General features: G+C 37.1%; 1 protein-coding gene and 1 pseudogene across 1 annotated transcript in view; one reads left to right on the top strand and one right to left on the bottom strand.

Annotated features, from left to right (window-relative positions):
* The window catches only part of SYT14 (synaptotagmin 14), a 190,048-nt gene that overhangs the window by 15,341 nt on the left and 147,570 nt on the right, over positions 1-27,137 (top strand). The window lies entirely within an intron of this gene.
* Positions 6,000-6,934, bottom strand: LOC136168714 (cyclin-dependent kinase 1 pseudogene; annotated as a pseudogene).

Below are 27,137 nucleotides of genomic sequence, written 5' to 3'. Positions count from 1 at the left end.
CATTTTGTCCTCTCTTGTCCCTTTCAGTCTAACGTGGTGGGGTTTCTGCTGGCATAATAGTCTCAGGAAAGATCCTCGTGAGTCTTCCCCATATATCGGGGTGGGGCTCATTCTTTAGACAGGACGCCCCTCCACAGTCTTTCCTGGATGGTTCTGTCTCCGTTTCTGGCTTCTGCTGGAGTGGCCGAGGAGATTTGTGAGTCACATGTCTGATTTCTTCAGAGAGCGCTCAGAGTCACTGAGCATTGTGACCCTTTGTTCTGTTTGAGGCACCAGCAAAAGGTGGTCTAGTCCCACCTTTCCTTTGTCTCAGAGCATGCTTTCTTGACACCGAACCCCTGATTTTAGCATAATTTACAGCCTGGATAGGCTGGGGGATTTTCCAAATCATCAGGTACTGGTTTCTTTTTGCTTAATGATTCTTCTCTCACTTTATCTCATTCCTCTCAAATTTAACCATAAGCATCATGAAGACACCAAGCTGCTACCTTTAGCACTTTGCTTGAAAATCTCATAAGCTGAATATCCAAGTTTGTTGTTTACAAGTTCTGTTTTCTGTGTAATTGTTGTTGTTGTTCTGTCATGTTGTTGCTAAGTCATGGCTAACTCCTTGTGACCCCATGGATTGCAGTACACCAGGCTTCCCTGTTCTTCACCATCTCCTGGAGTTTGCTCAAAGTCATGTCAACTGAGTCAATGATGCCATCCAACCATCTCATCCTCTGTCGTCTCCTTCTCCTCCTGCCCTCAGTCTTCTTCAGCATCAGGGTCTTTTCCATTGAGTCCACTCTTCATATCAGGTACCCAAAGTATTGGAGCTTCAACTTCAGCATCAGCCCTTCCAGTGACTACTTGGGATTGATTTCCTTTAGAATTGACTGGTTTAATTTCCTTGCTGTCCAAAGGACTCTTAGGAGTCTTCTCCAGGACTTCTGAAAATCGTCATTTTTTCAGTGTTCAGCCTTCTTTATAGTCCAACTCTCACATCCATACATGACCACTGGAAAAACCATAGCTTTGACTACATGGACCTTTGTTGGCCAAGTGATGTCTCTGCTTTTTAATATGCTGTCTAAGTTTGTCATAGCTTTTCTTCCAAGGAGCAAGCATTTTTTAATTTCATGGCTGAAGTCACCGTCCACAGTGATTTTGGAGTCCAGGAAAATAAAGTCTGTAACTGTTTTCATTTTTTTCCCCCATCTATTTGCCGTGAAGTGATGGGACTGGATGCTATGATCTTAGTTTTTCGAATGTTGAGTTTTAAGCCAGCTTTTAAAAGATCACCTTATAAAAATCCACTACTTTCCTATATGGGCTTCCCTGGTGGCTCATATGGTAAGGAATCTGCCCAAAATGCAGGAGACCAACTTTGATCCCTGGGTTGGGAAGATCCCCTGGAAAAGGGAATGGCAACCCACTCCAGTTTTCTTGCCTGGAGAATTCCATGGAGAGAGTAGCCTGGAGGACTGCAGTCCATGAGGTTGCAAAGAGTCACACGACTGAGTGACTAACACTATCATAGTCCTGTATAATAGGCAACAAATAATTAGGAAATGCAATAAAATAAGATCCCTTTTAGAGTGTTATGAAGTCGGTAAAGACACAGGAACAAAATGAACAAACGTTGTTAATGACTTTTATACAGAAAGTTAAAAAGATTTATATATAGACGTAAAAGAAGATATGTAAATGAAGAGATAAATAATTTTATGGGTAGAAATATGCAGTATGTTTAAATTCACAGGGTGCTCCAAATTGATCTATGAATTCAATGCAGCCCTAATCTAAATCCCATCAGGAATTTTCAGAGAGTGGACAAGTTAATTCTTAAGTGTATATGGCAGTTCAAACAGCCAAGAAGAACTAAGTTGGCTTTCAAGTAGAGGAACATGGGTGTGTGTTAATAAGATATCCATTGGTTGCTTTCCCAGAGACCAAGTGGCTAAACAAGGAAAGTTTACTTCTCTCTTATGTAAAATCCAGGCTCATAGGCAGGAGTTCATTTGTCTTGCTTTGATGACCTTTGAGATGCCTTCCCTGGCACATTTGCAGTTACCATGTGTACATCCCAGTCTCCAGAAAGGGAAAGGGAGAAAGTAAGTCTTTTTAGGGATACAATCCAGGAATTGCAAACAGATAATTTGCGCTCACGTGCAAGTGGCCAGAACTTAGTCACATGCTCATGTCTAACTGCGAGGGAAGCCTAGAATAGTTCTGCCTGAACAGAATAAGTAAAATCCAGAGGTTGAGTCCATAGCTAAAAGGAAGAGAGAGAATGGATATTGAGGCAGTTAGCCATCCCTGCTTCAGGGATTGGTCCTGCTGATATCCAGAGCTCGTTGTAAATTTGCTGTAATTAACATAGTGTGGAATTGACCCAGATACAGACAAATAGTCTAATCAGACACTATAGAGAGAACACAAAAAGATACTCATTTACATGGAAATTTATGTAAAATATGAGTAGCACAATTCAGTGGATAAGATTGGATACTTATTAAGTGATGCTGGGACAAATGTTTATCTATATGCAAAAAAATAAAAATTGATCTGTACCTCATGCTTTACACTAAAATAAATATTTGAATTAACTTTAAAACTTTTAGGAGAATATTTTATATACAGTGTGATTTGAGTGTGAGAAAAAGTCCTTGAGTCACAGAAAGCAGACCCAGGAGGAAAAGATTGATAAATTATACTATTTTTAAATTTAAAACTTTTGTACGATAAGAGGTACTGTGAGCAGAGGAAAAAAAGAACCAGCCTGCAAATGCAGGAAACATAAGAGATGCAGGTTTGATCCCTGGGTCAGGAAGATGCCCTGGAGAAGAAAATGGCAACCCATTCCAGAAATACATAATGTTTCTTCCTACAAAAGGTGAAATATATGTATATTTTTTTCTATATTGCTTTTTTTTTTTTTTAAAAAAAGGAAACCTAATTGTATATTGTAGAGTTAAATTCAAGTTGGTAGAGATCTCTCTTATTCCTTTTCCTGGCTGCCTTGTGCTCTATTATGTGAACATGCCAAAATTTATTTAACTAATTTCCTACTAGTGGAGGTTGCTTTGCTTTACAGTTTTTGCTGTTGAAAGTATGCCACAAGGAATACTTTTTGTATGTTTGTTACTACTTATTAGTGGTCTGTTTTTAAGTAGATTTCTTTTAAAAAAAAATCTGAGTCAAAGAGTAATTCTTACACTATTTTACAGAAGTTGCAAAATTCCTGTCTTTATGCATTGTACCATTTTGCATTCCCACCAGAAATATATGAATTCTTAGCTCTTCCAACAGAGTGTCATAAACTTGTGGAGTTTTTGGTACTCCGGTAAGTAAAAATAGTAGTTCAGCATCATTCATATTTTCATTTCTATGTAAGTGAGGTTGAATAGCTCTTTCACCTGTCTGTAGAGTACATAGATGTTTGCAGTGGTATGATTTAAAGGACACCATGAAAACCTGCCTCTTCTGAAATGTTTTTTTGTATCAGCATCGCATGGTTTTTCATTCCCTGACATTTGCTATAATTATAGTCTGTCTGATCTTTAGAAATTCATTTCAAATGTATTACATGGAAAGAGAAGGTGTGGTCCTCTGTCATTTGGATCCAAGCTTGTTACCATACTTTATCGGGTATTTCACTTTCATTGTGGAAGGTGAGAAATTATGGACCTGGAGGCATGATACCAGGGCATTGTGGAGAAGGGGTGGGATAGCTGTGAGAAGCGGAAGTGGGGCAGTCTTGGACACTGTCCCTTGTGGATAGGTCTTAGATGCCAAGGGCAATCTAAATAGAGGACACTGCAGAAAACCTGCCTCTATACTATAATTTTACTGCAAGTTGCTTGGCATTGGCCCTATTTTTTCTCCATGTATAGAGGAGATGCAGGCTCCTCCATGTTTTCTTATCCCTCTTTGACTTGGGGTAATTAAAAGAGTCTACAATCTGAAGGGAAAGGCCTACAGGTTATATGGTTCTGTAACTTTTCCATCTCTTTCTCAGTGAGGTCTGAGCCTGTGATCCTAGGGCTGGGTTTTCTTTCTTTTTTCCTTTTTAAGTTGGCTTCTATGGCTATTTTATTGTGTCTTCTACCCTCCAGTAACATTTTACTCTTCCATGGAAGAGATGGTGCAGGTTTATTGGTTGTAGTGCCATGAAAGAGGTATCTGCGGCAGGTTTTAGAGGTGAACGAGAGAGGGAACGTGTGTGTGCACGTGTGTGTGCACGCGGGCGTGTATGTGCATGTGCGTGCGTGTGTGCCTCTGCCTGCATGTGTATGTCTGTGTGTCTGTCAGGTCAGGACCCTTTGAGGAGATAATATTTAAGCTGATATCTGCATGACAAGAAGGAGCTGGAGTGTGACGCTCAGGAAAGGTCATAGAGATCTGAATGCAAACGCTTTGAGGTGGAAACAAGGCTTGGCATGTCCCAGATGCTGAGAGAACTATGGCTGGAGAAGTAGTGAGTGAGGGAATGAGTGTGGGGAGTCTCACAGATGAGGTCGGAGAGATGGGTGGTTTCCAGATCATGTGTGGACTTAGGCCATAGTAAGGGGTTTGTGCTTAATTTGAAACACACGGAGGGCTAAAAGAGGGTTTTAAGCAGGTGAGTGATGCGATTTGTTTGTGATATATCATTCGTAAAGGTTAAAAAGTGGATATAAAGACACCAGTAGGAAGCTATTGAGATAGTCTAGGTAAGAATTGATGGGGCTTGGGTTTTGATGTTAGCTGTGGAGAAGTTGAGAAATGCTTATTAGGTTGGGGACATACTTTATAGGTAGAATTGACAAAACTTGAGTATAGATTTAATATGGAGGGGGTTGGAAGGGAAAGAGAGAAATACTAAGAGGTTTTGGCATCACTTCTGAGTGGTTGTGCTATTAAGCGAAATGGGAAAGACGGGGAGAGCTGATGAGGCAGGCAGGAGTCATGGTGCGTAGAAATCAGGTTCTCTGCCTTGGATGTGTTAGCTTTGAGATGCCTGTTTATCATAGATGTCAGGAAGGAAGGGAGTTGGATATTTGCATTTGGAAATCAGGAGAAAGGTCAGAGTAGGAGATAAATTTGGGGGTATGTGTGTTTTTTTTTTTTTTTTTTAGATGTATACTAAAAATGATAGAATTATTTTTAGAGATTTCTCTTGGCTGTAACAATTTAAATTAGGCTGCTTACAGGTAAACATCACAATGAGCGGCGTTAATAAGTTATTCCCAAGGCTAGTGATTTTAGCTAAGTATTTATACATGAGAACCTTCAAAGAAGGCTCCTAATAAACTAACCTATGTCAAAATTTGCAGAGTTTTAGTCAGACTTGAATGCCAAGATAAGCAACTCCTTTGTATAGTTATTACTTCTGACCAAAGCACAAGAATTCACTCAGATAGATAACCTACCTAAAAATAGGATAGCTCATAAATTTTCTAAACTGTTCTTTCCTGCTGTGGACAGCCCTTGATCTCTGACTGTAAAACTTAGCAAACTTTGGCGTACACTAATGTTAGTTTTATGTTACCAAAAACCTCTATAAATTAAGCATCATCTCTCAAATCTGGTTAGTTTTCTCATTCTGAGTGCCTGAACATGTAGGTCACAAATTGAAATACCAGTTGAAGAATACTCATCTTTAGGCAGGTAATATAGTTACCACATGGCAAGAAATTGACAAGAAAATTTAAACATTCAGAGCATAAAAAATACTTCAGAGCATTATGAACTTTGAACTTAGCACACTTCCCTAAATTTTAGTATTTTCAACTACAAGAAAAGTAGACTGCTGTAGCATTTTAGATGGTTTAAGCTAATTCAAAATTTTCCTGATTCCTGACATCAGTAGTATATTTATTTATATAGTTTTATTATAGTAACAAACAGTTGTTAGAGTGGGGTCTGCAAACATATACAGAATTATTATATTTAAATTCATATGGAACAGGACTTACATTTTTAAGTTAACACTTTTGAAGTCAGAAGATGAAATACAGCTTAAGTTTTAGAACTTAAGAAAACATATGAGACATAAACAGAGATGATAGTAAAAGTCCAATCATCTGTTCTTGACACAACACGTGCACGCTGTCAGAAAGCTCTGTCTTCTTAATTTGACTGTCCAAACCATTAAAGTATGGCTGATTCAGTGCCATTTTGCCAGAAATTCATTTGGCAGGATCACAGACTAACATTTTCAAGAGCAGATCCAAGCCATTTGCATCCAAGTTTTTGACATGGAATGCTAAACTTCCTGGTTTACATTTGGAAAATGTATTTTCATAGTCTGTGAAGATTCCACTTCTGGCCTCGCTTCATTGTTGGAAGTGCCTAAAGCTCTGAAAATTATGAAGAGGTGATCAGCTATCACCTGGAGTTGAGTAGCAAGCTGACCCCAGCCATACTTCCAGAGATCTTTACCAGAGTGTTACTACCTCATGCATATATACTCTAATGGGTGTTCCAGAAACTCTGGGAAGGCCGAAATCTGCTGGTTTAATTGTTCGGTTATCATCCATCAGTAGATTTTGAGGTTTAAGTCTCTGTATAGAACTCTTCTAGGGTGACAAAATACTTCCCCTTGTAGGATTTGGTACAAATAACTCTGAACAAGTGAAGAATCCGTGAACCCACCAGGAGGGATAGAATCCAAATATTCCTTGAGATCTGTGGAAAGGAATGCAAAGATGAGACATAACTGGAATCCTGCATAAGCACGTCTTGAAGACTGACTGTATTTGAATGACGAGGTTCTTTTAGTAAGAGATATTCCTGAATTGCAGGACTAGGAACCCCTTCCTCTTCCCTTTTCTAGTCCAATTCTCTTCATGGTTATCACTTGATTGGTAGCTTTGTGTCTACCCTTAGGCACAACTCCATAGGTACCTTCTCCAACTTTCTCTGTTTTGGTATAGTCTTCCGAAGTTAATCTGTGGATATGTTCCATCCCGGTTTATTATCCCGCATGGAGAGCATCAGCAGCTATCCTTGACGTCGCTTTCCCTTGATATGTGGGATTTAAAACAGTGAGACTAGTGGAGATCACCCAGGAAGTGAGCTTGGGTAGAAAAGAGAAGGCCAAATACAAGGTTAACCTGAACATAGGTTTACATGTAAGCATTAAGGAGATGTTTATGTTGTGGTTTTTGAACGTTAATAGTTTATTGTCTTAATGAATTTATTATCTTTGAAATTCCAATTTTAAAACACACACTTAATGGTTGTCTGTGTTCTGCCAGGAATAGTTGTTTGATTTTTCCAATGATTTTCTCAACTGAAAGCATCATGCAGAAATAAATGTTCTCAGTCAGTTTTAATTTAGTGGTCCTTTGAGAGGTTGGGGTTTTGATAATTGGAGAGTAGACAGGGTAACAAGCTATAGTTGATGTACTAAGTGAATTAGGTACTAAGGTTGAATTTCCCCTTGAAGTGTTCTATTACAAAGGAACTTGTGTTAGTTTCTGTTGGATCCACTTTTTAAAGTGAATTTGCAGCAGGTCTAAATTCAAGCAAAATTATGATGTATGTAACGTTTGTCTTAATTACCTCTTTTCACTGAAAGTTAAAGCTCTGATTTTAAATCAAAGTAGTACTTCTTTTGTGGTTAATAAGATCATACTCTTAGCCCTTCCATCCTTCACACCCATCCTACTCCCAAGGTCAAAGGCACTCAGCCCTTTTAGCTGTTTTCTGCTCACCTTCATATTGTAATTAAGTTTCTCTATTTCTTGCTTTTGAAAATATTTAAACATCTGTTGTTTTCCTCCTGTTGTAGGCTAAGGTTTGGTTCTGGTAGGTTAGTGTATTGGTTGGGTATATAGTTCTAGAATCAAGATGCCTGGTTTCTAATAACACTGTCTTTCTGCCACTTATTAACTGTTTGGCCTTAGGTGGGTTACTGAACCCTCAGATATCTCAATGACAGGGAAGCCTCGTGTGCTGCAGACCATGGGGTTGCAAAGAGTTGGCCGTGACTTAGCCGCTGAACAACAACATGTATCTCACTGTCTTCATCTGTGGAATGGGATAACAGTATTGTGTTCCTCATGTGTTGTTGTTGGACACGACTGAAGCGATTCAGCAGCAGCAGCAGTCCATAAATAATTCAATGATTTAAATCATCATTGAAAGTAATAAGATATTATTTCATCCTCCCCATGCATTTGTCCACATCCCGTTTTCCCTGTATAGCTGTATTTCGATTTTCAGAGTTTACGTTTTTCGATCAAGGCTTATTATTGGGCTTCCCTGCTAGCTCAGTTGGTAAATACTCCACCTGCAATGCAGGAGACCCCAGTTTGATGCCTGCGTCAGGAAGATCCTCTGGAGAAAGGAAAGGCCGCCTATTCCAGTATTCGGGGCTAGAGAATTCCAGGGACTTTCCAATCCATGGGGCCGCAAAGAGTCATACACGACTGAGTGACTTTCACTTGGCACTAATGTTTGCAGTGAAGGCTTGTTATACGATAATTCTGTTTAGAACTTCACCTCTCTTCTTAAGCCCTTTACTGTCCACTTTTCAGGCACCCACCTCAATGCTGCATTAACCAGAGCTCAGAGTCCTTGCTGACCTGTCATTCACAGTTTACTTCTGCCTCTCCTTTTCCCTCAGTGTTGACGCATACCTCCTCTTACCACATGTCATTAATGTTGTTCTGCTTCCTTAGGAAATAGCCTTTTGTATTATTTAAGGTGTTGGTATGTCAGGCAGATCCCAAAGAGGTAATGACTTGAACAGGACGCAGGTTTCTTTCGCACCTGTCTGAGTCAGGTGTACGGGGTGATTGCTCCATCACATCTTGAGCAGCGATTCAGGGATCCTGGCTCCTGGCTCGCGTGAGCTTTTGGAGGTTGCGGGTTCATCTGCGTCCAGCAGCGGGTGTGGAAGAGGGAAGGGGAAGGGAGGATTCCGCCTAGAAGGTGACTATGGGCCAGGCCTAGAAGCAATGCACATTCCCTCAGATGCATACCCCTTGTCCATAATTCAGTCGTGGCTACAACTAATCTCGAAAAAGGCTGGGAAATGTTAATGAAACGGTGAGCCCCATTCTCCCACTGATCAGTGAATCCACCCTAATGTAACATGCCTGCTTTTTCCTTGTCTTACATGTTCTATGTTAATGGTGATCATCTGCATAAATTCCCTCCAGATGTAGATGTGTAATTTAAAAATGTGACATCAGGGAGCGAATTTCAGGCTGTATGAAGAGGATATTGAAATGGAAAGACATGGTAAGAGTATTTTGTGTTTTGTGTTGGCGGGCAAGGGGCTCCGAATCGCCTGATTTTGTGATTCCTCTGTCTTTGCAAGTGAGTGTTCGTTGCCCAGTCTTGGTCGTGTCCGACTCCTTGGGAACCCAGGGGCTGTAACCCGTCAGGCTCGCCTGTCCATGGGGAATCTCCAGGCAGGGATACTGGAGTGGGTAGTCTGTCCCTTCTCCAGGGGATCTTCTTGACCCAGGGATCGATCGCAGGCCTCCTGCATTGGAGGCAGATTCTTTATCGTCTGAGCCACGAGGGAAGCTCAAGACTGTATCCCATTTTGTTTCTTTTCCTCACCTCCACCAAATTACCCAAGAACCTTCTCCCTTTTTCCCTTTTCCTTCTCCAGAAACTAAGTTACAGAGACACCCACCCACCCATTAAATCATGCTTGTTCCTTCAGCTCACATGTACTTTGAGATTCCTTCTCTGCTCTATCTAAATCTATTGTTTTTTCTTTTTCTTTTCTTTCTTTTTTTTTTACTGTTTTCAGATTTAGGGTGGGCTTTTCTTTCTAACATTAGTTTTAGGTCACTTTTTTTTTTTTTTAATCTTCTCCCTTCTGTCTTCTCAGCACTTTGTCTTTGTTTAAGACAAAGCCTTTCAGTGGGATTGGAGTAGGTGAGAATGTGAGATTGTGCCCTAAAATCTGTTAAGTTTTGTCTTTTTTACTAACAGTTATTTTGAGATTTCAGTATTCCCTGCATTCAGGTTATTCTGAGGACATGGTTTTTTATGTAGATTTTTATTTTTACTTCTAGTTTTTACAATTCGGAGAGGAAAATTTGGGAGGCACAGAGCTAGGCAACTTCCGTTTTTTGCAGATACAAGTGTCTACGGTCTTTGAGCAAAAATTTTAATACTAGTCAGACTTCTAGATATTCTTTTTTTCATTCTTTTCTTTCTTTCTCTCTCCTTTTTTCTCTTTAGCACTGTTTGGGACTTTAGGGAGAAATAATATTTTTGAAAGTTTAAAGTCTTAACCTTTTAAACTTTGGTCATAGTTATTAAGCTGGCTGAAATTAATTTTTTGGAAATTTTTTATATTTCCAAATGTAAAAGTAAGAACCTAATTTTAGTTTTTTTACACAATTTACCAGGTATTTCAAATATTTCACACTGTTCCATTATCAACACTTATCTATTCCTTTTCTTCTGATTATTAGAACTTTGTGATTCTTACCTATTAGGGCAAATTCTTTTTCTTTTTCAGCAGTGTCATGATTATTGCTGGGCCTTTGATTTGCTTTTTGTTTAAATTTTAGAATCAATCTGTCCAGTTTCTTAAAAAGCCCTTTTGAAATTTTAATGAGTTATGTTGAATCTTTGCATCCATATGGAGTTAATGTCTTTATTGTAATTGAAGCCTTCTGTTCTTGAACATGGTGTATCTTTGCATTTGTTTAATGCCTTTCAATAAAGTTTTAAAAATTTCTCTATAAAAATTTTGTATAATTTTTGTTAGATTTGTGCTTAGAAATCAAATGTTTTTATTGTTGTAAGGAACAGGAAATCTGATAATGTAAATGCAATTAATTTTTATATTGATTTTATATCCAGTCTTATTGCTAAACTGTTAATATTTCTACAGATATTTTTGACTTTCTATATAGACATTTATATCACCTGCAAATAATGATAGTTTTATTTACTCCTTTTCAGTCATAATTTTTGCTTCTTTGGCAACTTCTAAGGAAAAATAAACAGAACTGTATAAGGATTTTCTATTGTCCTCTTCCAAATGCTTGACTAAGAGTGATCTTAAAAATAGTAACAAGTGTTAGTGAGGGTGTGGAGAAATTGGAATCTTCATGTATTGCTAGTAAGAATGTAAAATGGTGCAACCACTTTAGAAAACAGTTTGAAAATTCTTGAAAAAGTTAAAAATATATAGTTAATTTTTTAAAATCATGGATTTGAGCTGTATGGGCTCACTTACATGCAGATTTTTTCAATAAATACGCGGTCGACACCTCATTTATGGGTTCTGCGTGTGTGGGTTCAGCCAGTTTCAGATGATGAGTTTAATGCTTGGTCAATGGTTGTTTGGATCCGTGGATGCAGAATCATGGTCATTATGCCCCACTGTGGACGTTAGCATCCTTGGATTTGGTGTTCACAGCAGGTCCTGAAACCAATGCCCGGTGGATACTGAGGGACAACTCTAGTTGCTAGATGACCTAGCAATTCCACTTCCAGGTATATTCAATAGAATTGAAAATGCATGTTAATATAAAACTTGTACATAAATGTTCATAGCAGCATTTTTCATAATCACCAAAACAATAGAAACAACCCCCAAATATACATCAGCCAATTGATGGAGTAAGCAAAATTGCTATATCCATACAATGGAATATTATTCATACACAAAAAGGAATGAAATATTGATGTAAGCCACAGCATGGACACATCTTGAAAACATTATGCTAAGTGAATCGTGTAGGCTTCTTGTGTCTGGCTTCTTAGCCAGTAAGTTGGTATATGCATGTTATTAATATTATTTTATTGAAGGAGTAGGGACAGCTCTTGAAACTTGCAGACTCTTAACAATGGGTCAGATGTGTTCTGTATATATGAATGTGGAAGGTATACCCTGATATTTTATGTCACTCATTTTTTTAGTGGTTTGACTTTCAGCATTTTGAATGTATGAGAGCTACTAATGACTTGGCTCAACATGAATCTTCCACAATGTTTTAGTAATTCATTTAAATGATGGGATATTTATAAAGGAAACACTTGGCTGATCTCTGAATAAGGGAGTGGCTCCGAGTATGGAAAATTTTGAGCACTGATTTTTGGATGTTGGCATATGAAGAGATCTATGTTCAGTTTCCATGCAAATCCAGTAAAAATCATTTTTATGTATTGTTAAATCAACACTCAAATACTAAAAATTATAATTTTTTGTGACTATTTCTATTTCTTTGTTGTGACTAAACTGTGTTGTAAATAATGTGCTTCTTTTCCTAGCATGTAGTTTAGTTTGAATTTATCTTTTAAAAAAATCTAGAACTGTAATATAGTTCTCCTATTTATACTGTTTTCATATTTTATGGCTCTTGGCTAGCTGTCTCCCTTTCATGTAGCTCAGTGACTTCTAGGCAGTGCTAATAAGAGGTATTCTTGAGTTGAGGGGACCAGTAGATTTTTGTAGCTACTGTGTTAGAGTACATTTTAAGGTGTTCTATTTTTTTCCTGACTCAAGAATTTTTAGTTAGATTGTGAATTTATAGAGCCTTGATGGTAACAAAGAATAGGGCTTTTGCTACTATAATTAAAATGACATTTTCATTTACAATTTAATGGAAGGTGGAAATCATGGAGCTGTATTTTCTTTGATTCATTCCCAGCTTCCTTGAACTTCTTAATGAGAGGTTTATATGCACCCAGAGAGAAAAGAGCCTACCACATTGACTCATGCTTGCTATTTTTAGTTTTAAATTCCAAATTGAGGCTGCTGTAAGTTAATATCAATATTTAGTGAGTAAGGCAGTCCCTCAACAGTTGAAGGGGGGGGAGGTTGAAGTTTAGGACTTACGGGGAAAGAATTTATTGTGAAGGTCACAGTGTTATGAGAATCTGGAGTCATTATTATAAAAATGGAGAGCACACTCAGGATGTAGACTGTGTGAGAGGCAGCCCTGTACCTCACCAGGTCCTTTCTGTCTGAAAGTACCAGTTTCTCTCTTATCCTTTTATTTCTTTTTCTATTGCCTGAATTAGTTGGAGTTTTGTGAGTATACAACTAAGGTGTTTTGCAGAATGACTTCTAGGGACCAACTTCAGGAAGTTAAAACCTCTTTCCGCTTTTCTTAAGCCCATATGCATTATTCAGCTGTGTTACACACTCTTTAATAACTGACCCTGGAAAAGGAAAGGAAGTTCATTTATTGGTACCAGGACAGAAGAACCAGAATGTTTTTAACTGCCCAGCCTGTGGTCCAAGGGACAAGGTCTAGGCCTACTCCAGCTCAGGATCGATGCCTCACTGATTTGAAGCTGAGATGTCCAGGGCTCCTTTTTAATCCTCAGAGAAGATGATTAGAGATGAATTCTTGATGCCATTCTGAAAATTGATGTCAAATATACCAACCGCTACAGCCCTTTTCATTGATAAGCGTCCGAACATTTTACAGAATGCTGCCCACATTATCAATTTAGTTTTGGTTTCTCTCTCCTAAGATGTTTTTCCATTAGAAGCAGAGCAGGGGAGAAGGGAGATTTTTGTTGTTGTTGTTCCTCTTATGGGTCTGTTTCATCCTAAGACTCAGGTGAAAGAATGAGATATATTGGCTTAAGTACTTTTTTATTTATATGAGTTTCTATATAAAGAGATATGTATGGCTGGGTTGTTTTGAACAATAAATTTGATTTCTTAGTTATTTATACTGCCTTATGACCATTTTCAAGAAGAGAGAAAATACCTACAGAGGACAGTTTTCTGTGCATCAACTGAAATATGATTCATCTTTTCTACCTTTTAACCCCCAAAGTTAGATAACCACAAACAAACCTTTGAGAAATTTGTCTGCAAAGTGAGTCAGACAGATGGTGACTGTGGCTTACGTTTGGAGATGATTTCTCTAAAGAATTCATAGTTTAACTCAGTGAATCTCGAATTACTGTAAAATGCAGGCATCTTTAAACATTTAAGTCTTGAATCCACTTGCAGCTTTTTCAGTGTGAAGGACTCAACTTTGATTAACCAGTTATTTGAATACTAATTATTGAATAATTCATCCTTGCTAATTTGATATACCTCTGTTATTATATATTAAATTAGTGTGTGTGTGTGTGTGTGTGTGTGTGTATGTGTGTGTATGTATATATGTGGGTCTGTTTCTGTATTTAGATTTTTTTTCTTTGCTTTTCATTGATTTGTGTTTTCTAGAACCAGTGTAGAGTGCCTTGGGTAATATGGACATTTTAACAATATTCTTCTGGTCCCTGAGCATAGTATATCTTTCTGTTTGTGTCATCTTCAGTTTCCTTCATCAGTATCGTATAGTTTATAGTTTTCTGAGTAGTTTATGCCTCTTGGTTTGATTTATTGCCAGGTATTTTATTCTTACATCCACTTTCTGACAGTTGTTAGTGTACATGCATTAGGTGCCCATAGATCTATAATGGTTATTTTATGTATTTTCTTTTGAAACGGTGATGAGGGAAGTGAGTTATAAACCCAAAATGCAATAACTGGCTTTGTTATTTACCCTGTATTGTTTAGTCTTATGGCTTCTAGCATTGTCCACTGTTTCTTCGTTTCAGCCTGGAGGTATTTATAGTAGGTATTTATTGTAGTATTTATTGTAGGACAGTTCTACTAGTAACATGCTCCATCAGCTTTTATTTGTCTGGAAATGTCTTACTTTTTCATTCTTTCTTAAAAGATAATTTTGCTGTGTTTAAAATTCTTGGTTCACAGACTTTCTTTTTTTCCTTGCAGGACTTTAAATATGTTATCCTACTGCCCTCTGCCCTTCATGGTTTCTGATTTAAAAAAAAAAACCAGCTGTTACTGAGAACTTTTTGTATGTAGTGAACTGTTTCTTTCTTCCTGTTTCCAAGAGTTTGTTTTTTATGAGTTTGATGTGTCTTCTTGTAGGTCACTTTGCATTTATAGTGGTTGGAATTTCTTGACCTTCTTGGATGTTTACATTTATTTTAACAAATTTAGGGTGTTTATGGCCATTATCTCTTCAAATATTTTTCTGTCCCTCTCTCTTCTCCTTCTGGGACTCCTGTGGTACATATGTTTGTATGCTTGGTGATATTCCCTAGGTCCCTTGGGCTTTGTTAATTTTTCTTCATTATTTTTCTGCTTCTCAAACTGAATACTTCCAGTTGTCTTATATCTCAGTCATCTTCATCATCGGAATTCTTGCTTGTTTCTTTTGAACAGTGTGTATATATTGACCCTCTATTTGTTAATACATTACTCTCTGAATTTCCTTTAGTTCTTGGTTCTTTTAGCTCACTGAGCATATTTTATACAGCTGATTTTTAATTTTTTACTAACAGTTTTAATGTCTGGGTTTCTTAGAGGTAGTTTTGAAATGTGAACGGGACATACTTTCCTGTTTCCTTGCTTTGTGATTCTTTGTTGGGAAGTTGGGTATTTTGATTGCCATAATGTGGCATGAAAATCAGATTCTCCTGCTTATCAGAGATTGCTGACTTTTGCCTGTTGGGTGCTGCAGTTAGCCTTTATTTGAAAAGTCTTTGTCCTTTCTTATGTGTGGTCACTGAATTTCCTTTTGCATTATATCTGTGGTCAGCCATGACCTCATAGAGGTTTTCTTAAATGTCTGGATCCAAAATACCGAGCTAAACAAAGTTCTCCCTGTCTGAATTTTTCAGTAGTTCCTGCCAGGGATGTCACTGTAGTCTGAGGGAGCCAAAACAGAGGCAAACATCTGCTCTGGTCCTTTAGGGAATGGCTAGAATAACCAAAATGTGGAGCCCCAAATTTTCATAAGACAAAGTGCTTACTGCCAACCCCCCCAGCACCAGCCGGCTGCTCCAGGACATGAGCTGCTTTCCCCACCCAGGCAGGGCCAGGGATGAAGGGTTATAATTGGCTCATACACTGCTCTCTGCTGCCAAATTTCAGCAACCTCTTCTTCATCAGGTATGTCTCGGTTGCTGTAAGTGTCTGATTAGGTTGCAGAATTCAGAAATAGTTGACTTAAAAAGAAATTTTAAGTCTCATTGGGATATAATTGAGATACAGCACTGTATAAGTTTATGGTGTACAACATAATGATTCAACTTTACATACATCATGAGATGATTATCGCAATCAGTTTAGTATCTATTACCTCATGTAGGTACAGAAGTAAAGAAATAGAAAACAAAATTTTTTTTGTTGAAGAATAGTTGGTTCTGATACTTTTTTCCAGTATAATAGTTGTTTCAGTGCAGAAACCAACCCTTGAAGCTTTCTACTCCATTTTCCATGATATTACTCTCGATTATCTTTTTAAAAAATTAATAAGATGAAACCTGTCTTTACCCATGCATTTGCCATTTCTAATGCCTTGTATTCCTTTCTGATACATCTCTGTTTCCATGTGATATCATTTTCTTTTTGCTTAAAGGACTTTAACATTTCTCAAGTAGGTTTGCTAGTGATGAATTCTTTTCGCTTTTGAATGTCTCGCAGTTTAAAAACAATTTATTATTGTTATTTTACCATTGTTTTTCAAAGATATTTTCACTGGTGAAGAATTCTAGGTTACTCACCTTTCCCCTTCTTTCAATGCTATAATGATGGTGCTCCACTTTTTCTAGCTTGCATTTGTTTCTAACAAATAATTTGTTGTTAACCTTATCTTTTTTCCTTTCTACATAATGTGTAATTTTTTTCTGGATGCTTTTAAGATCTTAACAACTGTATTTAAATAATTTGAATATGATATTCCTTTTTGTACCTTTCTTCGTATTTTTTGTACTTGGGTTCAGTTAGCTTCTATAGTTTGTCATTTTCATTTAATTTGTAAAAATTTTGAGCTTTATTTTTTCAATTGTTTTCTGAATTCTCGCTTCCCTGGCCTCTTTTTATGGACCCTAATTACGTATATGTTTGTGCACCTTAAGTTGTCTCACAGTTTACAGCCTTTCTGTTCATTTTAAAGAATTTTTTTCTTTGTTCTATTCAGTTACTTTCTATTGGTAAGTCTTCAAGTTGGCTAATGTTTTATTTTTCAATATTTAATCTATTGTTAATCTTTTTACCTCTGATATTATAGTATTCATCTTTAGAAGGTTGATTTAGGTTTTTTAAAACATATTATCAATGATTCTTAATACTTTCTGCTAGCTTTTTGCTAGCTTTGTGAACCCATGGGATACATTATATTAACTGCCAGTATTTGTGTCCAGTATTTCTCTTTAAGCATCTTTCCTGCAAGCATTGTCGTTGCATAACTAACTGGCTGTAAGGCAGTTTTGCCATAAAGATGAAATAACTGGCTGGCCGTTTGGTTTCATTTCTCTATTAACGCAATGCACCCATTTTTATATTATATAAATCTTAGCCCTCATAACAGTCTATACAATGACCAGTAGGTATGGTGATCTTAAAACAGTGAATGATAACAAACCATATATACTGAGTTGATAGAAAATATGGTGATAAAACGTACTACAAGTGTGAAATAAGAGAGGGTAGACCCAGGTTGCATATTATACTAGGAAATGATGTATCACTTTGCAGATCCTTTGGTGATCTGAACCTGCAGCAATGAAGCCACGTTTCCCTTAGAAGTTTGCAGTGTCTATCAACAGACATGAGGCAGTATAAGAGGAGCAGGCTGCAGTGTGGATGGCTTTCACGGAAATTCAAAGCTCAGTTTACAGATATGCATCCTAGTATTTGGAAACTGTTACTTCTCTTAATATAGGAAGAAATTTCATTGAAAAAGTAAAAGAGTAATGCCAACGAGAAGATGAATTAATAATAAGAAGAAAACGTATAAAATTCTGTGAATGAGAGACTTTGAAGAGAGTGCTATTACAACTCATAAAATCAGTTATTTGTACAGCTTTGTTATGACTTTACACACATTTTGAATATATCCCACATTTTTATATTTTATTATAGTTTCTTTTAATATATTCATTTCTTAATGTTTCATTATGTATTTTTAAATGTCCCTCTTTTTTATTATTAATCTTTTACAGCAAAATTACCTTATGACCAATTAGGTATGTGGTGAAAATATTCATGGCTGATATGTAGCAAAGATGCTTATGGTGAAATTACCTGGAACCATATATCATGGTCTGCTAATTCTATCATTCTGAGTCAATTTTGATTGTGTTTTTTTTTTAATTTTCACCTCCTCTTCTTTGCATACCTATTAATTTTTTATTCAATGCTAGATATTGTGTAGTTTTCCTTGTTGTGTGTTGGCTGTTTTGTTTATTTTTTTGAATTTTGTTATGAATTAGACTGTTACATGGAAACAGCTTGTTCATTTTGGTCTTCTTTTAAATATTGTTTAGTGAGATCATACCTGCATTTACTGTAGAGTTTAATTTTTCCTCACCTTTGGGCAAGATATTCTAGAACTCTAATCAGTGCCCCGTAGGTTTGGTATGTCATTTTGGATCTTGAAAATAGACCCTGTGCTGTGTGATATTTGACGACTTTTGTCTTTAATCCTTTTGGAGGAGTCTTTTCCCAGCCTCTGGTGGTTTTCTCACAGGAGTGTCTTGAGTAGTACTCAGCTGTATTCTTACTTATAGGTGACTCAGCATGGCTCTCTGGAGTTCTTTCTGCACAGTTTTCATGCTGGCTCAGACGGTAAAGAATCTGCCTGCAGTGTGGGAGGCCTGGGTTCGATCCCTGGGTCGGGAAGATCACTAGGAGAAGGGAATGGCAACCCACTCCAGTGTTCTTGCCTGGAAAATCCCATGGACGGAGGAGCCTGGTGGGCTTCAGTCCATGGGGTCGCGAAGAATCGGACACGACTGAGCGAGTCACCCTTTCTCTTCTCTGGTGCTCAGCTGGGCCAACTCTGGCCTCCTTGGCCTCCTTTTATTCCCGCGTTCATCTCCTCGGCTCAGGGAGACCACTGGGCTCTGCTTGGCTTCCCTTTCTCTTGGCTGCAGCCTGGAAACTTCCTCCAGGCAGTGAGCTTGGAAAATAATAATTATCACTGTTTTCCTTTCTCGTGGTCACTACACTCCCTGCCTGTATCCAGTGTCTTTCATATATTTTGTCTCATGTTTCAGCGTTTTCAGGTAGTAGGGTCAGTCTTATCCTTGTTACTCTATCTTAATTGGAACTGGAAAAAGCAGTGAGCAGAGTAGGGCAGTTTTTGTGTGTCTAAATAATAAATAAAAAGATATGGAGCAGAGGGTATTAGGGTAGAGACTAGGAAGCTACACTTTAAATTGATAGAAATTTAGAGAGCCCTAGATTAGAGAATAAAATATGATGAAATTTGGTTAAGAACAGTAGACAGAAATTATTGCGAAGAATTAGGAACTAGACAGTGTAAGGTTTATGAAAGAAAAGAAGTAGAAAAAAATTAAGGTAGAAAATTAGTCTTATCTTCTCTTTGTCTTAAGGGAAGACATTCTCTAGCCATTTGACATTTAACTTTTTTTTTTAATTTTATTTTATTAGTTGGAGGCTAATAACGTCACAACATTTCAGTGGGTTTTATCATACACTGACATGAATCAGCCATAGAGTTACACGTATTCCCCATCCCGATCCCCCCTCCCACCTCCCTCTCCACCCGACTCCTCTGGGTCCTCCCAGTGCACCAGGCCCGAGCACTCGTCTCATGCATCTCACCTGGGCTGGTGATCTGTTTCACCATAGATAATATACATGCTGTTCTTTCAAAGCATCCCACCCTCACCTTCTCCCACAGAGTCCAAAAGTCTGTTCTGTACTTCTGTGTCTCTTTTTCTGTTTTACATATAGGGTTATTGTTACCATCGTTATAAATTCCGTATATATGTGTTAGTATACTGTAATGTTCTTTATCTTTCTGGCTTACTTCACTCTGTATAATGGGCTCCAGTTTCATCCATCTCATTAGAACTGATTCAAATGAATTCTTTTTAATGGCTGAGTACTATTCCATGGTGTATATGTACCACAGCTTCCTTATCCATTCGTCTGCTGATGGGCATCTAGGTTGCTTCCATGTCCTGGCTATTATAAACAGTGCTGCGATGAACATTGGGGTGCACGTGTCTCTTTCAGATCTGGTTTCCTCGGTGTGTATGCCCAGAAGTGGTATTGCTGGGTCATATGGCAGTTCTATTTCCAGTTTTTTAAGAAATCTCCACACTGTTCTCCATAGTGGCTGTACTAGTTTGCATTCCCACCAACAGTGTAAGAGGGTTCCCTTTTCTCCACACCCTCTCCAGCATTTATTGCTTGTAGACTTTTGGATAGCAGCCATCCTGATTGGCGTGTAATGGTACCTCATTGTGGTTTGATTTGCATTTCTCTGATAATGAGTGATGTTGAGCATCTTTTCATGTGTTTGTTAGCCATCTGTATGTCTTCTTTGGAGAAATGTCTGTTTAGTTCTTTGGCCCATTTTTTGATTGGGTCATTTATTTTTCTGGAATTGAGCTTCAGGAGTTGCTTGTATATTTTTGAGATTAATCCTTTGTCTGATTCCTCATTTGCTATTATTTTCTCCCAATCTGAGGGCTGTCTTTTCACCTTACTTATAGTTTCCTTTGTAGTGCAGAAGCTTTTAAGTTTCATTAGGTCCCATTTGTTTAGTTTTGCTTTTATTTCCAATATTCTGGGAGGTGGGTCATAGAGGATCCTGCTGTGATTTATGTCAGAGAGTGTTTTGCCTATGTTCTCCTCTAGGAGTTTTATAGTTTCTGGTCTTACATTTAGATCTTTAATCCATTTTGAGTTTATTTTTGTGTATGGTGTTAGAAAGTGTTCTAGTTTCATTCTTTTACAAGTGGTTGACCAGTTTTCCCAGCACCACTTGTTAAAGAGGTTGTCTTTTTTCCATTGTATATCCTTGCCTCCTTTGTCAAAGATAAGGTGTCCATAGGTTCGTGGATTTATCTCTGGGCTTTCTATTCCGTTCCATTGATCTATATTTCTGTCTTTGTGCCAGTACCATACTGTCTTGATGACTGTGGCTTTGTAGTAGAGTCTGAAGTCAGGCAGGTTGATTCCTCCGGTTCCATTCTTCTTTCTCAAGATTACTTTGGCTATTCGAGGTTTTTTGTATTTCCATACAAATTGTGAAATTATTTGTTCTAGTTCTGTGAAAAATACCGTTGGTAGCTTGATAGGGATTGCATTGAATCTATAGATTGCTTTGGGTTGAATAGCCATTTTGACAATATTGATTCTTCCAATCCATGAACACGGTATGTTTCTCCATCTGTTTGTGTCCTCTTTGATTTCTTTCATCAGTGTTTTATAATTTTCTGTATATAGGTCTTTTGTTTCTTTAGGTAGATATACTCCTAAGTATTTTATTCTTTTTGTTGCAGTGGTGAATGGTATTGTTTCCTTAATTTCTCTTTCTGTTTTTTCATTGTTAGTGTATAGGAATGCAAGGGATTTCTGTGTGTTAATTTTATATTCTGCAACTTTACTATATTCATTGATTAGGTCTAGTAATTTTCTGGAAGAGTCTTTAGGGTTTTCTATGTAGAGGATCATGTCATCTGCAAACAGGGAGAGTTTCACTTCTTCTTTTCCTATCTGGATTCCTTTTACGTCTTTTTCTGCTCTGATTGCTGTGGCCAAAACTTCCAACACTATGTTGAATAGTAGTGGTGAGAGTGGGCATCCTTGTCTTGTTCCTGATTTCAGAGGAAATGCTTTCAATTTTTCACCATTGAGGGTGATGCTTGCTGTGGGTTTGTCATATATAGCTTTTATTATCTTGAGGTATGTTCCTTCTATTCCTGCTTTCTGGAGAGTTTTAATCATAAATGAGTGTTGAATTTTGTCAAAGGCTTTCTCTGCATCGACATTTAACTTTTGAATAGTTGTCTTAGAACATTCCAGTTTGATTTCTGGATGGGCTTATTTTTTTAAAAATTGTACTGTTGCAGAAAGGGTGATACTGATGTAATTGTTTAATTATTTTTCTTCCTTTGAAAACTTAAAATTTAATAATGACAAAAGATAACATGTATGATATTTACTTAAAAGATAGATACGTTTTATAATACTTTCTAAGCACATGGGGGAGATCACAGGTATGTTAACTAGCAGATGTGTGGTGCCATCTACTGGCTAATATGAAGAGCTGTTTGGTAAATAATGCTTAAGTTTGTTTTCTGCTGCATACATTTTAGCACTGAACGCTCTGGTGCTTTTAAAGTCAAAGATGCAGTTTTAAAGTGCTAAGGTATATGTATAATTTCAGTTTATAGTACCTTTAAAATTCTACCACATCAGTGTGATTTGTCATCACATGTACAAGCATGTTTATGCAATTTGCATATTTTATAATATATCCATATAAAACCAGTTTTAATAAGCGTGTCAAGTTTGCACATCTTTCCATCTGCTGTCTTCTTTAGTTCTTGCCCCTTTCCCTGGTCCAAGTATGTGCTTAGAAATCATTGCCTTGTGGAAGTTCACTGTTGTTGTAACACAATTCATTCTTCCTCCCGCCCTGTCTCATTGCATTTTGTAAAATATATCCAGCATGTTAGAATAATAGAGGAGACTGGCGATTTTTAAGTGGTTCTCTGAATTCTTAGAGGTTCTGTGTAGTCTGTCTAGGGGCTGGCATGGAGGTGGCAGAGGTTGAAAAATTTGCATTTGAAGGCTCTGGAAGTCTGAGGAAGACTGTTCAACTCTATTTAGCCCAGTTTTTCTTAAATGTATTTTATGACAGAACCTTTGCCATTCTTTTCTTACAAATAACACATATTAAAATCCTGTTATCTTGTGCTCTTTAGATCAGATTTTAGAAATTGTTCTGTATTGCCTTTATAAGAATAAAAGGATCCTGTGTGTGTGTGTGGGGGGGTGTATTATATATATAATATGTATATATAAAATTTCATTATATATAATTTCAATATACATTTATATAATGAAATACAGTAGCTTTTTTCCTGGTCATCTAATCTAATAACATTTGTTTATTATCAGTAATTTAGAAAATACAGAGAATTGTTTAGAAAATATATAGCACATAATTCTACCCTCCACAATAACAATTAATATTTCAATATTATCATATAATTTTTTAATTTAAATATATACATAGTTTAAACAAAATAGGTATCACTCCATGGATTATGTCTAGAATTTTTCTAACCTAATGTAACATTGAATATTTTCCTACATTAGCAACCATTTTTCAATTTATTTTTTTACTGTTTATCTAATTTTTAATGATAATATAGTGTTCCATTGTATGGGAATACTACTATTTATTAACCAATCTCCTATTTCTGGATTTTTAAAATGTACAAATTTGTGTTATTACAAATAATATTTTTGAATAGAAACATTTATTGTGTTTTCAGTAGCTTTATTTCCTTAGAAAAAAGTAATTTTTACCTTGACACAAAATTCCTGGAGATAGATTAGCAGTGTCAAAGAACATCCTAATTTTTAAGGTATTTTTAAAAGTTTATAGCTGTTTTCATTAATAATAATCACATACAAGATTATTTCCTCACTTCTTTGTTAAAAAGCTTTGTCAAATTGGTATGTTGTTTTACCCTCCCTTTCTGTGTTTACCATGAGTACGGATATTTTTCATGTTATTTTTTTTCCTGTTGTCTTTAATGAAAAATCCATGTATCTAAATTGAACTTTTAGAATTAGATCCCTTCCAGAGCCTGCTGTGCAGTGTTTTGAGTAGCCTTCCCTTTATTTTTGTAGCTACCAAGACTGCTGAATTAGCTTGTCCCAGATGGACTAGTCATCTAGGCATTTGACTTAAGAATAGAAAACAGCATTACTTGATAGATTATATTTAACTTTATGAAAGAAAATCCTACAGTAGGAGCAGTGTGCTTTGAAATAACACGGTGACCAAAGTATTCCACAGTGTCGTGTGCGCCTCAGTCTTCAGAGTTAGGTGGGAAATTTAGGCACAAAAGATTTAATTTTAGGGATTGTTCACAAAGAAATTCCTTGGTAAGACAGGAGTGGCTTAACCAGACCCAAAGGAGAATTTAGTTTTAATTCTCTTAATTTTCTTTTGTTGCCCTTGCATAGATCAACTGGATTACATTTACCAGTGACTTTTGGAATGTACACAAAGAATCTTAGGATATTTTTCAGTTTAATGATAATTTACATTTATTTGGTGAATGTCTATTTGAAATTACTCTTGTAGGTTTCAGTTCACTTCAGTTCAGTCGCTCAGTCGTGTCCAACTCTTTGTGACCCTGTGAATCACAGCACACCAGGCCTCCCTGCCCATCACCAACTCCCGGAGTTTACTCAAATTCATGTCCATCGAGTCGGTGATGCCATCCATTCATCTCATCCTCTGTCGTCCCCTTCTCCTTCTGCCCCCAATCCCTCCCAGCATCAGCGTCTTTTAGTTTATTAAAAATATCAAGTGCGTGTTAAGAGTGGTAACTTCTTTCTCTCTCTTCTTTTGCCATATCTTAATTTTTGCTGTCCTCTTCATTGTATAATTTTGAATTTTGGTTATAATATTTTTGATGCATAGAATTTTTATATTTGTATGTAGGAAAAAAGTATTAATCATTTTTATTTATGGGTTTTTGTTTTGTTTTTGTAAATTTTATGTAAAATCGAAATTAAAAAAAAATTTTTTTTTAAATCAAAATTCATTTAAACTTAAACATTTTTTCAAATAGCTAATATGTATGTGAAATCCCTGTATCTATACCCAGAAATGACAACATTGCTTATTGAATAACCTCTGAATCTATTTTTTCTTCACTGATTTGAGATAACTTTATCATATTCTGGCTCACTCTGTATACAAATTTACTCAACTTTTTATATGGTTTCATTATTCTGTCTATTCTTATGTTAATCTTGGTAATTATTTTAATATCTGGTTTAGTGAAATCTCATTATGCATCTCTTTAAACATTTTCTCTCTAAACCATCCCATAAATTCTTAACCAGAAAAACCCCTCTTATATTAATAAATACATCTTCATAATGATCTGAATGAATATCCTTAATGCCTAGCAATCACTACTCTTATTTTTTAACTATGATTTTGTAATTTTAATATGCTATATAAGTAGAGTTATATAATATGTGACCTTTTGAGACTGGGTTTTTTTGCTTAGCATAATGCCCTTGAATTCCACCCAGGTTGTTGCATGTATCAGTAATTTGCTGCTTTTTATTGCTGAGAGTACTTCATGGTGTCAGTGTACCACCGTCTGTTTAAATATTCACTTGTTGAAGGACAATCGTGTGCTTTCCATTTGGGGGGTATTACACATAAAACTGTTATAAAATTTTGTGTACAGGTTTTTGTATGGCTGTTGTGAGAGTGAGTTTTATGTGTCATCTTGGCCAGGGTATAGTGCTGTTTGGTCAAACATCAGTCTAAATGTTTCTCTGATGTATTTTTTAGATATGATTGACCTTTAAGCCAGTAATTTTTTGAGCAAAGCATATTATCCTACATAATGCAGATAAGCTTCATCTAATCAGTTGAAGGCCTTCAGAGGAAAGGCTGAGATTCAGCCGAAAAGGAAGGATTTCTGTCTATAGACGGCAAGACTACAACATCAACTTTTCCCTGGGTCTTCAGTCTGCTGGCCTGTTCTTAATGTTTCATATTTGCCAGCCCTGACAGTCATACGGCCCAGTTTCTCAAAATAAATCTTTCCCCCTCCCCTTCTTCCCTCCCACCCTCTCTCCTCTTTGTTCTGTTTCTCTGGAGAACCCTAATACAGATTTTGTTACTGAGAGTTCTTTTAAAGGAAGAGTATCTTAAGAATGCATTTTCCAAATTTGTTCGGGGATTTCTCCAACTGGTCCCTTGACCTGAGTTGATTTGAAGGTGCTGATTCTGTTTTAAGTGGTAAGGAGAATACTGGTTGTCCCTGGCCTGGTGTAGCAATAGTGATAGGCACAACGTCAGCAGTGGATACTCCTAATCAAATACTTCTTAAGAGATGAGATTGTGGGCGACCATGTATTTTAACACCTGGTAACATTTTTTTTCAGAATAACAAGCTTCATGAACATGGCCAGGGAGAAAAAGGTGAACATAGGGATTTGAATTCCCAGCTCATAAATCACCTGAAAATTTCTCTGTCTTCCCCTAAAGACAGCCTTATCTCTTGTAGTTCAGAGAACTGAGATGGCTGAAAATGAAATCCAAAGTCTCTTCCTCAGAATGGCTAAAATACAATGCAAACCGGATCCCCAGCTTTGTAGGATGTCTGTTCTTGAAATGAGGTTGTTGACTGGGGGGGATGGCTTCCTGAAAATTGGAATGGTGACACATGGGAAGAGCCTGATGAGTTTGGTGTTAGCATGACATGCCCAAGGAAGCTGCAGTGCCCTCCTCTGAGACAGATGCTTTGTGACACACTCCTGATTCTCCTTAAAGCCCTCCTCCACCATCCCTCTGTCCTTCTGGACCTGAGTGGACTGGAGTCTTAGCTGCCTTGGACATGAAGTGCAAAGAGTGACTCCTGAGGAGTTGTTCCATAATCCAGAAGAACTGCTTGATTTTTTTCCAATTTATATAGACGGAAACCTGGGAAATGTATCTGGGAACGACTGTTAAGGGTGTGGCATAGTGACAGATTAGCAGTTCCCAACCTTTTTTGGTGCCAGTGACTCGTTTCATGGTAGACAATTTTTCCGCAGACCGGGGACAGGGGGATGGTTTCGGGATGATTCAAGTGCATTACATTTATTGTGCACTGTACTTCTGTATTATTGCATTGTGATATATAATGAAATAATTATATGACTCACCATAATGTGCAATTAGTAGCAGCCCTGAGCAAAATTTTCCTGCAGCTGGATAATCCCATTTGGGGGTGATAGGAGACAGCGACACTCCAAGTGTGTTGCTTATGTTCAGTCTATAATCTCGTTTTGGTTGCTGTCGCTGCAGAAAACCCTGCTTCACAGAGAATGTTGGACATGGAAACAGATTTTTCAGTGCTTTTGTGGCCATCTCAAGATAGTCTTCCTTGACTTGAATCCCGAAATTACGGAGATTTGAGGTTGTCTCAGACATACTTTTAAGACCACCATCATTTGTAATCTCAGGCAGTTGATCCTCTTCTAGCAGTCATTCAGTTCACCTGGCTTATTAATAAGTGTTCTCAGATCCATTCCTTCCCAGTTTGGGGATCTTTTGTGGCTAGGAAGTAATGCTCATACTCTTGAAAGCTGAGATAAGTGATCATGCACCAGTTGGGAGAAAGAA

This window comes from Muntiacus reevesi, chromosome 5 (genome assembly GCF_963930625.1).
Source record: "Muntiacus reevesi chromosome 5, mMunRee1.1, whole genome shotgun sequence".
In the NCBI taxonomy this organism is placed as follows: Eukaryota; Metazoa; Chordata; class Mammalia; order Artiodactyla; family Cervidae; genus Muntiacus; species Muntiacus reevesi.
This window is presented reverse-complemented; position numbering and strand designations above follow the sequence as displayed.